Genomic DNA, 16,976 nt, shown 5'->3' on the forward strand with positions numbered 1-16,976 from the left:
ATAATAAAGTTACTGTCCTCTATTTTCTTTGATTTACCTTAAATTTTATCTTTCAGATTTAAATCTTAATTTATCCAGTTCTACATTTGTAGTGTTAAACAGGGGTAACATTTTGTTTTACTACATAGAGTTAACTTCTCCAAAATTAACTTACTAGATAATCTGTCCTCTCTGAATTGATGTATGAATCTAACTTTATCACATATTAAGATGCCACTTGTGTATGAATATTTCATTCAGTATGCCTGTTCTTGTACCATAATAGTACTGTTTTTATTTCTATAGTTTTATAATGTATCTTAATTTCTGGTACGGCAAAGTAGTATTTTATCACTCTTTATCAAGGTTGATTTAGTTATTTGTAGGACTTTATTTCTCCATATAAATTTTAAAATAAGATTATTAATACACTTTATCAAAATACTAGTTGGATATTTTAATATGGATTTCAATGACTTTGCAACACAATCCTGATTTCTAATGGAAGTAGCTGACATGTAAGATAGAATCCTTGCTTTCATAGATCAAAAATCAAATAAAATTCTACAATTTTTATAATTGATATAAATAGCAAATTTCTAAAGAAAAGTCTAGTAACATAATATAAGATATTCAACTTAATGATAAACCAAAACATATAAATAAGTATCACCCTGTAAAAAATTATTTTTTATTTCCATATTGGAAAAGATTCAAAGGATTGACCATACAGAGGAGAGTTTAAAGTGTTGTGAAATGGATGGACACTCTCAAGTGTGTTACTGGGATAATAGATAGAGTCAAAAATTCAGAAGAACATTTTGTTAACATAAAACATTTTAAAATGTTAATAATACTTAATCTATTATTTGTACTTTTTAAGAAGATATGATCAAAGAGCTATACGAAATGTATGTACAAGGGATGCTCATCACAAAGAAGATGGACAGTAATCTACAGGCCATCAATACATAATTGTGTAAATATATTAATAGTTTCATACAGATCACATAATGAGATATTATGTAACAATTTATTTGGCTAGTCATTTCAATACTCTATTTCTGCCCTGATAAATATTTTATCAAGCCTCTGTTCCATCATACACCATGTAACTATTTAAATAAAGTCACCAATGTGAATGTTTTATATGAAGTCATGTCTAAATTACTGGTTTATAAGAAGCAGGCTTCAAAGACTACATATAACGGTTTCCCAAATTTACATATATGTAATAGCTGAAATTACTAATTATTGGAATGTTATATCTAATTAATTTTTTTTTATTTTTAAGAATGTGTATTTTTAGCATTAGAAAATACAATAAAGCAATTTGATTCTGAAAATAGGAAATGCATTTATTAAAAAATAATTCACAAATTATTCTTTAAAAAATTCATGTTTCTTCTGTATTTACTATATATAAAGGAGTTCTCAAACAGTTTATTTTATTGAAACTGTTTAAAATATTTTTAAAAATTGTCTAAAAATCAGCAATATGTGTTACTTTTGCTGTATAAGTCATATATGGTAATTTCAAGAAGAATTGGAGATGATTCATATTACTGAAGAAGAAAATTACCATCGTAAAAAGGATCAAATCATTGGAATGCAATGTGATCACATATCCGTGTAATTAGTTACAGCAACTGGACATTTAAATTTAATTCAGTTTCCTGGTGATTAGGACTTAAAAAAAATATATATATATATATATAATTAAACATTCTTTGGAACCCAATCTTATGTGTTTACCATATAAGTCTTATCAAATGGAAAATGAGTAGCAAAATAAGCTCCGTTTTCACAAAATTTATTTTTGATGAAATAAACATTCATCATAAAAACTTTTCTTATAACAGTTAATTGAATTTAGTGAAAGTTTTGAGTTACAAATGAGACAGCATTTCCACAGGGAGATAAGACAATATACTCCAGTTACATTACCTTTTGATAATCTATCTTAATGTGGAAATAAAGCACAAGGAATCCAAATAAATTGATAGTTAACATGTCTCTTAAATTATTTCCCTTACATATTGAATATCTCAAGTGGGTTTTTGTTTAATGTGACAACAAAATTATTTTATGGTTGAATTCTCTGGCAGATGTTTGAGATGCTAATATTCTATAGTTCAATTTTTACTCATTAAAAGAGTTCTATGAAGATTATTATTTTAAAAAGGTCTTGTTATTTTTAGCACAGTTGCTGGTAACCTATTCTTTCTCTAGCTATCAAAATTAGAAAGAAGGAATGTTGTAAAGTGGAAAGAACTGACTGGCATTAGAATGGATTACATCCCTGGCTCTGCCATTTACCAGCTTAAGGATTCTCAATTTTCTCATCTATCAAATTAGTATAAAGATATGCTTGCAAATTTGCTGTAAGGATTAGATGCTGTAACCATTTATGGAAACTGTAGCTATTATTATCATGCCTACTTTATGATGCAAAAACCTTATCATCGCAAAGATTTGCATTGATTTACGTTTTCTTGGCAAAGAAATGTGATCACCATAACAACGACTACTATTTGACTACCCAATATTCATTTTCTCCGTATTTATTATCAAAAAACTTTGATTGTATTTGGAATGCCAACGGGCTCAAGCTCACACATTTTCTCACTTCTCTTGAAGTTAGGGATAGTCTCGTGAATCCTAGCTTTGGCTAATTATATGGATGTGTAAGATGTTAGTTTAAACTTCTGGAAAACTTTTTAGCAGGGTTCTGTTACATGTGGATAAACACAATATCTAATTGACACCAAATTTCATTAATTATAGTGTAATTTTATAAGTAACAAAAACATATACTCTGGAATACAGCGGGATGAGATCGGGAGACAAGATCTACTTACTGCAGTGTGGGAGCAAGCATATTGACTCCTGACACGCAGCAATGAAATATTTGGTCAAATTTTTTCTTTTTTTTAACTAAATTTATTGGGGTGACATTGTTTTATAAAGTTAAATAGGTTTCAAGTGTATAATTCTATAATACATCATCTGTATATTGCATTGTGTGTTCATCATCCAAAGTCAAATCTCCTTCCATCACTATGTATTTGATTTCCTCTTACCCTTTTATACTCCCTATCTCCCCCCCTTTCCTGCTGGTAACCACCAAACTGTTGTCTGCATCTATGAGTTTTTGTTTGTTTGTTTGTCTTGTTCATTTTGTTGCTTTCTATTTTATATAACACATATGAGTGAAAGAAACCATATGGTTCTTTACTTTTTTCATTTGACTTATTTTGCTTAGCATGGTATTCTCAAGGTCTTTCCATGTTGTCACAAACTTTTCCACTTGGGATGAAGAACATGCGATATTTTAGGTTATAAAGATAGAAGAAATGGAAGAAAAAAATCCAGAATATTAGGTACTTATTGCTGTTTTCTGGGTCTTGCAAGAAAAAAATAGAACTAGAAACGGAAGGAAATAATTCTGTCCTAAGATTTGCTCTCTACTTGTGATCCACAATCCAAATTGACTGAGAGTTCCATTATTTGTAGTTTCCAGGGTTAAAAAGACTACAAATTGCAGTGGTTATTATGGTGGTTTTGAAGCTGCAACCTCAATAGGAAGTCATAATTGTGTGAAACGCTTTTTCCAACTACTTTCCTTTAAGTGTTAGTCACTAAACAAGAGCAGGAGCCCACAACAAAAGGCCTATTGTTTCAAATTGCCTTAAGGCAGCTGCAGGCAAAGGCAAATTGCTTTAAGACCTTTAAAGTAAGGGCCAGGGGATGAAAAGCATAGAGTCCAGTAGAAAAAGAATGGAGTCTTCAGCCTTACAGATTTTACAGCGTTTCCCTGAAAATAAGACCTAGCTGGACCATCAGTTTCAATGTGTCTTTTGGACCAAATATTAATATAAGACCCGGTCTTATTTTAATATAATATAATACAATAGAATATAAATTAATATAAGACCGGGTCTCATATTATATTGTATAAGACTAGGTTTTATTTTAAAATAATGTAAGACCGGGTCTTATACAATATAATATAATTTAAGACCCGGTCTTATATTAATTTTTGCTCCAAAAGATGCATTGGAGCTGATGGTCCAACTAGGTCTTATTTTTGGGGAAACAGGGTATCTAAGATAAGATCTTTGACTGTGATTACATGCAATTTACCAGAAACATATAGTTCTTTCTTGCACAAGATAATAAATCCTCATTCTGGAGAACTCAGGCTTTTCACATGAAACAGATGTGGGCAGAACTGATGTATGTCATTACAGGGCAGAGCCAGCATGCGGTTCATAATCTCTCCTTTCCTTCTGCTTCAAGAACTATAATGCTCTAAAGAGACCCTAAGTCCTGGAATGAAGTGAGTGTGGAGTACAGCTGTGGCTGTCTGCAAACAGATGTGGTTGAAAATAGAAAGGTCCTTGTTATTGTCAAATCCAAAATCTGGGGATGCTTTATTAGTAACACAGCATATCCTAACCTGATTATACATAAAGCCTTATCCTCTTGATAAGCATATTTAGAAAATAGCAATTGACTTGCTGCTTCAATTATTATACGTGGACCTTCATTATGGAAACAAATTTTTACCATCCGAAAAGAGATACCATAAAGAAAGATACAAAAGGATGGGAGTAGGAAAGAACTGATAAAGGTCTCAACAAGGTGGAGTTATTTCCATAGCTTTTGAAGATTGGTACATATACTGAGAAAATACTAGATTCCACTAAGGAACTAGTAGTTAATTTTATGTGTCAACTTGGCTATGCTATAGTGCCAAACATCCACCTAGATGTTGCTATGAAGTTATTTTTTAGATGTGGTTCATATTTAAATGAGTAGACTTTGAATAGATTACCCTCCATAATGTAAGTGGACCTCATCCAATCAGTTAAAAGCCTTGAGAAAAAAGGGGTTCTTCCAAAAGGATGAAATTCTGCTTCCAGACCACCTTGGGAATCAAGACTGAAGAATTTCCAGCTTACCATCCTGACATATGTTTCTCTGGAGAACACTGCCAAATGCAAGCACCTTAAAATAACTCTTGGCCCCCAATCTCTAGGTCTTAAAATGTCAAGACATATATATTTCATATATCCTAGTCTAAAGTAATTCAAATCTATAGAGAAGTATAATTTAGAATGGGACATATAAGTAGGATAGTGAATATATACCCTTACTATACTATGCTATCTGGAACATAGTTCCTTCCACAAACTAGATGAAATCCAGATTTTTCAAACTAATGGTCTTTGTTTACCACTACTGTCACTGGAAATATATGATAAATGGGAAAAGGTCATTTCTAATGAATAAGAATGGAGTATGATACTGCATTTTTAAGAATAGACTTTAATTTTTAGAGCTGTTTTAGGTTCACAGCAAATTGAGCAGAAGGTACAGAAATTTCCCAGATCCCCCTGCCCCACACATGAGTAGATTCCCCCATTATCAACATTTCCCACCAGAGTGATACATTTCCTATAATAAGCACATCAGTATCACCCAGAGTCCATAGTTCACATTAGGGTTGTATATTGTATATTTTCTGGGTTTAAACAAAAGTATATTGACATATATGCACCATTAGAATATCATCCAGAGTAGTTTCACTGTCAAAATATTCTCTGTGCTCTGCCTATTTACCCCTCCCCAATACCTGGCAACCCCTGATCTTTTTATTTTCTCCATAGTTTTGTGTTTTTCAAGTTGAGAAAGGTATCATATTACTATGAAGTCTAACCAGAGTGAAGGACAGAGGGAGAAAATATTGGATAGAAGCATTATGGACAGACTTGCATTATGCGGAAGGTTTGGCAGGACTAATGTAGAGCCTTTAAACTAAAGTCAGACAACAAATAGCCTCATATTTCGCAGGAATGGTCTCTTAGTACCATGGGTTGGGGTGGCCTTAGTGCAAATACAGTGAAGAATTTCAAAGTGCAGTACCTACAGTTCTTGGTCAATTATGCTACCTGTAGTTGGAGGTCTGGGAATGAAACTCAAGGTAGACATTAATCTTAGAATATTTTAGTTAATAGATTTAAATCAGATGAAGAGCTTTATTATTTTTCACTTTATGAATCATTTTACTTGTTTTCTATTTTGTTTCCTTTTACTAATCCGTGGACTAATTAATAGTGGTCTATCCCTCAAAACAACACTTTTACACTTTTTCATTTCTTTTTCTTTTCAAAATTTTCTTTCCTTTTCTTATTGTCCTCTTTTTTAAGGTCAGCTATTCCTAAACATGGAATGGAATGGCAGAGAGAAATTGTGGATGGTGGTTACTTAGTCTTGGTCAGAGGACTGTTGAGCTCTTGGCAGAGATACGTTTCCCTGTAGGAAACGGACACTGACAATGACATATTCAACTGAACTTACCTCTGCACAAGTCAGTTGTTTCCTGACCATTTCACCATACCTAATATATTTTCCTCTACCACATCTTCACATAACAGTAAATCTTGAGCAGAAAATATTAATCTTAAGAAAAAGTATATAACTTGACTCTTGTATACATTGGATTTTTCTTTTTCATTGGAAGGCTATAAATAATTTTAAACCCTCTTATATTTTTAATGTGAGATGATTTGAAGGTATATAACAAAATATATATATAAAGAAATATTAGTGATATGTTCCTTGCTTTTTCTCTCTCTTATCTGTACATTTTCCATTGAATTGAATTTTATAAGATACAATTTCCATGATCTATAAGCTATAAAGGTTAAGTTTGATTACAATTCAGTAAAAGAAACTTACTTTTAATATCTTGAATCATAAAATATACAATTCTGTAGTTTAACAAATAAGCCCTTTATTGCTCATAGGAGATATTAGCAGCAGAGACCCTCGTATGCATTATGTGCAGGGTATTCTGATAAAAAGCATAATTTGAATTCTGTTGAAACAATTGTTTGAAATTAACAAGTGCTATGAACTGAATGTTGGAGTCTCCCCAAATTCATATGCTGAAACTCTAATCCCCAATATGATATCTGGAGGTGGAGCGTTTCGGAGGTAATTAGCGATAGATGAAGTCATGTGGTTAGGGACCTCATGATGAGATAAAGGCCCTTAATAAAAGAGGAGGAGACAGGGCATCTATCTGTGTGCATGAACCAAGAAAAAAAATATGTGAGGACATAATCAGGAAGAGGGCCCTCACCGACAATGCAACCATGCTAGAACCCTGATATTGGACTTCCAGCCTCTAGAATAATAAGAAACAAATGTTTGCTGTAAGCCATCCAGTGTATGTTACTTTGTTACAGTAGCCCAAATTGACTGAGATGACTGGTTAAATTCAAATCTATCTCATCCTTAATACAACCTTAAAAATAAACAACCAACATAAAATTTAATTTGATCTTTAAAATCTCTCCTTTCCTGTTTGGCCATCCTTCCTCAGTAAAGTGAATTATAATACTTTGAGGCAAATAATTATTTTATATATTCTAGATTTAATTGGATCTTCCTGGGCAGTTTCTAGTGTCAATAGTAAATACTTTGAAGCAAAACTCAGGATTTCATCATGTTCCAAAAAGAGATCGTTGAACTTTCAACAGCTTTTGTGTGTATTTGGGAAGAAAAATTATTTTGTATACTAGATTACATAACCTCACCCTCCATCTAAAGGTCTCAATCTCTTCCTAAATTCTATTTTCGCAGATACCTTATCTCCCTTGTCTTCCATTACTCAACTCCTTACATCTTCTCAACTATTCTAAACAATTCATCCATTTACATGCCACTGGGCTAAAAGACATCTCATCAATGATGTGAATCTACTCTTTTCATGAAGCAATACAGGATCTATTTTATTAAAACTAATAAAAACTCCCAGAAGTATGATTACCAGATTTAGCAAATAAAAACACAAGATGCCCAGTTAAATTTGAATTTCAGACAAATAACAATAATTTCAATATTTAGAACATACTTATACTTAACTGAGCCTCCTGTATTTTATCTGGTAACCTTACCTGAAGATATGATTCCAACACTAAAACACCAAAACATTAATGAAAGTTAAGTGTATTAGATTGGAATCCTAACTTCCTTCCATGTGTAAACTGTATGATAAACTGAATCTCAATAACCTCACCTATAAAGTAGGGATTAGGATAAAATTTACTCATTAGATTGCTCTGAGTAATACATGAGAAAATGCAAGTAAAATACTTTGCATACAATATTTACTTATATTTTTACTTGCTATATCATAAAAGCTTAATGCACTTTAGCTATTACTTTAGAAGTAAGGGTAGCATTAAACAGCTTGCTTACTTAATCCCAGACATTGCAAGTGGCCCAAATGAGCCATTATTTATTTTTATTTCCATCAGTGTAGTCTCCTTTAACCTAAGTTTGAGGAATGTCATTATCTGTTCAAATAATTTAGGAGTTACTAGGAGCCCAGTGACATTTCTTTACATTCTATAAAGCATTCTAACAATTTTCTAATTGTGTGGTCACTTGGAAGCACAGCAGAGCCAGAGCTACTAAGTAGGGGTCAAGGGTATGGGCTAGAAAGGTCCCCAGAGTAATAATACATTTATATAATAATGATTAACTAGCACAAAAGAAATGATAAATTAAATAATGTTCCATGAAGTTATATGTTTATTTAAATGGTTTAAAAATATTAAGCCAAAGGGCTAATGTCAAAATTAAAAAGCACAGAAAATAAACAAAGGAGACTACATCAAACTAAAAGGTTTCTACATGGTGAAGGAAACCATCAACAAAATGAAAAGATAGCCTACTGAATGAGAGAAGATATTCACAAACAATAGATTTCATAAGGAGTTAATATCAAAAATATATAAGGCACTCATACAACTTAACATGAGAAAACCAATACAATTAAATGGGCAGAGGTCTTGAATAGAGATTTCTGCAAAGAGGACATAAGATGGCCAACAGAAGTATGAAAAGATACTCAGTGTCACTAATCAATGAAATGCAAATAAAAACCACAATGAGATATCATCTCACATTAGTCAGAATGGCTATTACGATAACTCTCCACACACACACAAAACAAAAAAACAAAAAACAGACAAAAAAAACCCCACAATAACCAGCAAATAACAAGTGCTGACAAGGATGTGGGAAAAAGGGAACCCTCATGCTTTGTTGGTATGATTGTAAATTAATGCAGCCACTATGGAAAATAGTATGGAGATTCCTCAAAAAATTAAAAATATAGCTGCCATACGATCCAGCAATTCTACTTGCGGACATGTATCTGAAGGAAACAAAAACACTAATTTGAAAAGACATGCGCCCTCATGTTCATTGCAGCATTATTTACAATAGCCAAGATATGGAAGTAGCCTAGGTGCCCATCTACAGGTGAATAAAGAAGATGTGGTACATATGTACAATGGAATGTTACTCAGCAATAAAATAGAATGAAATCATGCTGTTTGTGACAACATGGATGGACCTAGAGGATATTATGCTAGGTAAAATAAGTCAGACAGACAGAGAGAAATACCATATGATTTCACTTATACGTGGAATCTAAAGAAACAAAACAAATGAACAAACAAAGCAAAACAGAAACAGACCCATAGATACAGAGTACAAACTGACGGTTACCAAAGGGGAAGGGGGTGGAGGGACATGTGAAAAAAACAATAGTTTCCACCTTCATAGCACTTACCATAGACCAGGCATTGTTATAAATCAGGGGTGTCCAAACTGTGGCCCGCGGGCCAACTGTGGTCCGTGATCCATTTTTTATTGGCCCGCAGCAAATTCCAAAAATAGGTTTAGTTTACTTAAATAAACCAGGCAATATGTACTTCACCTCGAGTGAGTGGCCCGGCTGTTTGTGTATTTTACCAGATATGGCCCTTGGTGAAAAACATTGAAAAAAGTTTGGACACCCCTGTTCTAAATACTTTAGGTCACTTATTTATACATATTGCCCTTTCGGTGACTCTATGAAGTATGGATCACATTACCCCTATTTTGTAGATGAGATATTTGAAATACAGAGGTCTTAAAAAAAATGCAAACACATCTTTATGTTTAGGTATTTGGTGATGATGCATATTTTTACCCCCCTTTGTAGTTAAAGAATACATATGTCACTCTGTCCACCTCAACTGAAGGTTTAGAAATATAAGCTATATTTAATATATTTTTAAAGCATCACAAAATCCATATGCTTTCTCATTCCAATCTACTAAATTCTCATCTGATCACTACCAGAGGTACAAGTTTCAAGGACAGCTGCCAGAAAAGATTATGTTATTTTTTAAGGTTTGGACACTAGTTAGACATCATTCATTCATTTATTCACTCAACAATGATTTATTAAGCACCTTCTATATACCAAGCACCAGGCAGATTTTGGAGATATTGCTGAGAACACAACAGATAAGATTCTAGATTAAATAACTGAATTGACCAAGAGGCAGATTGTGACTGAGGCCTCAGGGAAGGAGGAGGCCCCCTGCCATGATCCCTCTCTATTTTGGTTTCCCTGGAGCCAAGGCAGGAGCTCACCTCTAGTACAGAATAGTCAGGAAAACTTACAGAGTTTATTAGGACATATTACCAAAAAAAAGAAAAAGAAAAATTAAAACACGCAGAGTTTCAACATTTGAAAAAAAAAAATTGTCTTTTGAGCATTTACTTGGTATTTTTCTCATAGAAACTGTTGTATAGGACAATTACATTAATGATTATTACAGCTAAAATTTCTACAGCAATTTTTATGTACCAATTGATTTACATGGATTGTCTTACTTAGTCTTAACATTAGGCCTATGAGGTAGTTACAGTTATCTTCCCAATTTACAAGATGAGGAAACTAAGACTCTCAGAGGTCAAGTAGCTCAAAGGAAATCTAAATGGAAGACTATTTAGCCCAGCCAGAAACACATGTATTTCTACCTTTTATCTATTTCACCAAGTTTCCTCTAAATTTATCTTGAGTAGCACTTTAGATCATCCTACTACAAAATCTGTGTAACATATAATAGACAAATAGGAACTTTGACTAACTTAACTTCAATCATTTTATTTTTTCAAAGTACTGTATTGACTTTTGAAGGGCCAGCAACTGTACCTTAAGCTCTAATGGCCTCAGGCAAATGGCTCATGTATAAAGAGCAGATGGAATACTTCCTACCCTATTCTTCAGATTTGCATAAGTGAGGGACTTCCCTTGAATTACTTTTCAAGAGTTCAGGACCAGCAACAAAGTCAAGTTGCCTCTATGTACCTGGCACTGGAGCAGGATTTGCCAATATAATCAGTCACTTGAAAATAGTCTTTGTTCAGAGTACCTTTGGCATTTAGAGAGGTGATGATTTCTCTTTGCTTGTCTTTTTTTTTTGTGTGTGTGTTTTACTTGTTTGTGTTTACTAACAATAATTGACATATGACACTGTTGAGTGACAGATATTCATAAAAGAACAAGAAAATATTTCTTTTTCTACCATAATTCCCAGGCATTATGCAGATGAATAGTCATAATTTACAGTATCTTTGATTTATGAGTAGTGACATGGAACCTGTTTATTTTATATTTAAGAAGAAAATGGAGGAAAATAAATGGATTCCTAGCCACTGAATTTCGATTTACCTCATAAATTTGAGTTGTTATAGTTGAGTAAATATCCACCTGGTGTATTTGGGAAAGAAATGTCATGTAAGGTTTATTCAATTTGCAGTTTTCTCTGTGTACAGATGTTGTTCCCCTAAACCATTTTCCCCTGCCACAGAGTATACATGTACTTTCCTTTTCTACATGGCAGGTCAAGGCAGTGGAAATTTTTGGTGTTTTGAATGGATTTTTGTTAATGCTATATATCTTTGGTTATAGTATACTCTGAATAAATTTTCTGTCCATCTAAAAAAGACATTAAATTTAGGCCTTTATCCAAAGAAACAATGGAGACACAGCCTTACCAGAAAACTAAAGATAGAATGACAGGAAATCCTCACATATCAATAATCACCCTAAATGTAAATGGACTGAACTCACCAATAAAAAGGCACAGAGTAGCAGATTGGATCAAAAAACTAAACCTAACCATATGCTGTCTCCAAGAGACACATCTCAGCTACAAGGACAAGCATAGACTCAAAGTGAAAGGGTGGAAATTGACACTCCAAGCAAATGGTACCCAGAGAAAATCAGGTGTAGCCATAATGATATCAGATGAAACAGACTTCAAGGTGAAAAAGATAACAAGAGACAAAGATGGACATTTCATAATGGTGAAGGGACTGTACAACAAGAAGACATAACAGTCATCAATATTTATGCCCCCAATCAGGGAGCACCGAAATACACCAAGCAACTACTAACAGAACTAAAGGGAGAAATTGACCAAAACACAATTATACTAGGGGACTTAAATACATCATTGCCAGCTATGGATAGATCATCCAAACAGAAAATAAATAACGAAATAGTAGCCCTAAATGACACATTAGATGAAATGGACATAACTGACATTTATAGAGCACTTCATCCTAAAACATCAGACTATACATTCTTTTCTAGTGTACATGGAACATTCTCAAGGATAGACCATATACTGGGACATAAAATCAGTCTCAACAAATTTAAGAAGATTGAAATCATACCATGCATATTCTCTGATCACAAGGCTTTGAAATTGGATATCAACTGTAAAAAGAAAGCGGAAAAACACAAATACATGGAGATTAAACAACATACTTTTAAAGAAGGACTGGGTCAAAGAAGAAATTAGAGGAGAGATCAAAAGATACATAGAAACAAATGACAATGAAAATACATCCTACCAAAATTTTTGGGATGCAGCGAAAGCAGTTTTAAGAGGGAAATTTATCTCATTACAGGCCTATCTCAAGAAACAAGAAAACTCCCAAATAAATAACCTCATGTTACACCTTAAAGAACTAGAAAAAGAAGAACAAGTAAAACCCAAGGTCAGCAGAAGAAAGGAAATAACAAAAATTAGAGCAGAACTAAATGAAATAGAGAACAAAAAGACAATAGAAAAAATTAATGTGACAAAGAGCTGGTTCTTTGAAAAGATTAACAAAATTGACAAACCCTTGGCTAGACTTACTAAGATAAAAGAGAGAAGACACTGATTAACAAAATCAGAAACGAAAAGGGAAGTTATCACGGACACCACAGAAATACAAAGGATCATCCAAGAATACTATGAAGGACTATATGCCACCAAATTCAACAACCTAGAAGAAATGGACAAGTTCTTAGAAACATATAGCCTTCCAAGGCTGAACCATGAAGAACTGGAAAATCTAAACAGACCGATCACCAGTAACAAAATTGAATCAGTCATCCAAAACCTTCCCAAAAGCAAAAGTCCGGGACCAGATGGCTTCACTAGTGAATTCTACCAAACCTTCAAAGAGGATCTAATACCAATCCTGCACAAACTCTTCCAAAAATTGAAGAAGAGACAGTACTCCCTAACTCATTTTATGAGGCCAACATTACCCTGATACCAAAACCTGGTAAGGACAGCACAAAAAAAGAAAACTACAGACCAATATCTCTGATGAATACCGATGCAAAAATCCTAAATAAAATTCTAGCAAATCGAATACAACAATGCATTAAAAAGATTATTCATCACGACCAAGTGGGGTTCATCCCCGGGGCACAAGGATGGTTCAACATACGCAAATCCATCAATGTGATACACCACATAAACAAAATAAAGGACAAAAATCATATGATTATATCAATTGATGCAGAAAAAGCATTTGACAAGATACAACATCCATTTATGATTAAAACACTTAATAAAATGGGTATAGAAGGAAAATACCTTAACATAATAAAGGCCATATATGACAAGCCCTCTGCTAATCCCATAATTAATGGAGAAAAACTGAAGCCCTTTGCTCTACGTTCAGGAACACGACAGGGATGTCCCCTATCACCTCTACTTTTCAACATAGTGTTGGAAGTCCTTGCCAGAGCAATCAGGCAAGAGAAAGAAATAAAAGGCATCCAAATTGGGAATGAAGACGTTAAATTATCACTCTTTGCAGATGACATGATGCTACATATAGAAAACCCTAAAGACTCCACCAAAAAGCTATTAGAAACAATCAACAAATACAGTAAAGTTGCTGGCTACAAAAGTCCATTGCCTTCCTATATACTAACAATGAAATCTCAGAAAAAGAAATACAAAAAACAATTCCTTTTGCAATTGCAGCAAAAAGAATAAAATACCTAGGAATAAACTTAACCAAGGATGTGAAAGACCTATATGCTGAAAACTATAAGACATTTTTGAAAGAAATTGAAGAAGACACAAAGAAATGAAAAGACATTCCGTGCTCATGGATTGGAAGAATCAACATAGTTAAAATGGCCATATTACCCAAAGCAATATACAGATTCAATGCAATCCCCATCAAAATCCCAATGGCATATTTTAAAGAAATAGAACAAAAAATCATCAGATTTGTTTGGAACCACAAAAGACCCTGAATAGCCAAAGCAATCTTAAGAAAAAAGAACAATAATGGAGGTATCACACTTCCTGACTTTGGCTTGTATTACAGGGCTACAATAATCAAAACAGCATGGTATTGGCAGAAAAACAGACACATAGACCAATGGAATAGAACTGAGAACCCAGAAATAAAACCACATAAATATGGACAGATAATTTTTGACAAAGAAGCTAAAAAAAAAAAAAATTTAGGCCTTTATCAAGTAGATGAAGACCAAAATACAGCATTGTTTTATATTTATTTGCATAACTTATTTGATTTATAAGCAGATAATCTGAATTTATATGAAATTAATATCATTAGATTAAAAATCATACATTTGTATAGAATAGTTGTGAATATATATTTACATAAGGAAATATGCATATAATATTTCCTAGGGTCATAAAACTATTTTAAAATTATGGAAAATAAAATAAAATACTAAAATTGAAGCATACTGCTCTACATAAAAAAATAAAATGATTAGTTAACATGTAAATTAGAACTTAAGACTATAAATCACCTCTTTCTTTTTGTCAATTAAGTATCATATCCTAAAGTCCTCTGGGGATACTTTGTCAACATAATATACAGTGAAAATTATACCTCTGAATCTTCTGAATGTCTTGTCCAATTTTTAAAATATATCATGAGTACAAAACATTTTACTAATATAATTAGATATGTTGGTATTATAGGTTGAATTTTTGCCCCTCTCCCCACTCCCACCAAAAAAAAGACATGTCGAGGTCTTAACTCCATGCGTTCCAGAATATCACTATATTTGGAAATAGTTGTTTCATATGTAGTTATTTAAGATGAGGTGAGAACTGAAGAAGGGTGACCCTCAACTCCAGTATGACTAGTGCCCTCATAAGAAGTATATCTGAAGACCGAGATAAAGGGAGAACGTGCTACAAGGAAGGCAGAGACGATTTAAGCAGCTGCAAAGCAAGGAACAATACTGACTGCCAACAAACCAACAGAAGCCAGGAAGAGGCAAGGAAGGGTTCCTCTGAAGGTTTCAGATGGAGCTTGGATCTGCCTGCATCTTAATTTTGAACTTCTAGCCTCCAGAACTGTGAGCTAATAAATTTCCATTGTATTTTCATCCTGTTTTTAATATTTGTTTGGCAAAATTCAAATATCAATTCTTGAATCTAGATAAAAGTAATTATTTTCCCAGACTTTAAAATTAACATTTTATAACTTGTAGGGAATAATTAATAACTAAGTAACTATCACATCGCCTATAATTTCTTTGAATATGCCCTATTCCTATAGGGCATAAAGTATAGCGTACTCATGTGGAAATCAGGAAACTAAGTATACAGAATTAACTCTGTTCTCTCTGGCCTGCAATTTCTCTTCCAAATAAGGACAATATCTATCTGTGTACTTTAAATAACTAAATTTGAATAGTAAATAAAGCCATATTTGTCCTTGTTTTAAAACTAAAAGTATGTGCCAGCATAAAGCAGTATTTTTATACATGCTCCTTCATATTCTGCACAAGCGTTTCCGGTTTCAGATATTGTGCTATTTAATTATTCTTGCTTCAGGGGCTAAATCCATTAAACATTAGTTAAAACAGATTTAGTACCATTTATGACCATTTGTACTCCTTTAATTGTGAGTCCTGGTAATTATTTATATTTCTTTAACTTTCGACTGCTAAGAAATTCCTATCTCAAAAATGTAAAAAGTAAATAAATAAATAAAAAAGAAAGAAAAAAGTCTCAAACTTGCAATATCCAGCTCAGAACTCTTAACTCTGAATCTCTAAATGTATATATCTCAGATTTTTCAACAAAACATGTCCAAATTAGAATTTATACATTTTTGTCTCAAATATGCTCTTCCTCTCTCATCTCAAAGAATGCCTCAACTACCTATCATATTCTTAAGACACCTGTCTTTCAACCCTGAACACTCTTTTTTCCTTACATCTATTTGTTTCCCCAGCAACTTGCACTGTGTATCGCCTTAATATTCCTCCAATCCATCTGCGTATCTTATTTCTACCCTCATAATTTTAATTTGAACTCATCATATTTTGGGAATCTTCTCCTACAACATCCAATAACATTTCTAATTTATCCTCCACATTGCCACTAGACCTCCTTTAAACTGCCAGTTTAGTTTTATTGACACTTCTCATTCTTTTGGCTTTATTTATGGTTTCAGGCACAGTTATGATGGGCAGTTGCATGAAGGCCCTAAAGTGCTAATGGAGCCTCTTCACTTACATTCTCTGACAGTAACTTATTTTCTGCTCTGAAATTTTTCTAATGGTCCTTTTGGGGATGTGCCGAGGTATTTCTTCAATGTGTACAACCAAAAAAATTAAGACGATATTAATGCAACTTTAGGCATTCTCACTCAATAGGGGACCATGTAGACAAATGGCTGCTGATGAAGATGACTAAATTAACCTTTAAACACACACACACACACACACACACACACACACACACACACACACACACACAATAATCCCTCAGCCCAGC

General features: G+C 33.2%; 1 long non-coding RNA gene across 1 annotated transcript in view; it reads right to left on the minus strand.

The window, feature by feature from the left end:
- The window catches only part of LOC141570416 (uncharacterized), a 165,508-nt gene extending 155,777 nt beyond the window's left edge, over positions 1-9,731 (minus strand). The window contains exon 1 of the long non-coding RNA XR_012494421.1: positions 9,638-9,731. This is a non-coding gene — a long non-coding RNA (uncharacterized LOC141570416). The remainder of the gene's footprint in view (positions 1-9,637) is intronic.
- Between the last annotated feature and the right edge of the window lie 7,245 nt (positions 9,732-16,976).

The sequence above is a fragment of the Rhinolophus sinicus genome, linkage group LG03, assembly GCF_036562045.2.
Source record: "Rhinolophus sinicus isolate RSC01 linkage group LG03, ASM3656204v1, whole genome shotgun sequence".
Classification (NCBI taxonomy): domain Eukaryota; kingdom Metazoa; phylum Chordata; class Mammalia; order Chiroptera; family Rhinolophidae; genus Rhinolophus; species Rhinolophus sinicus.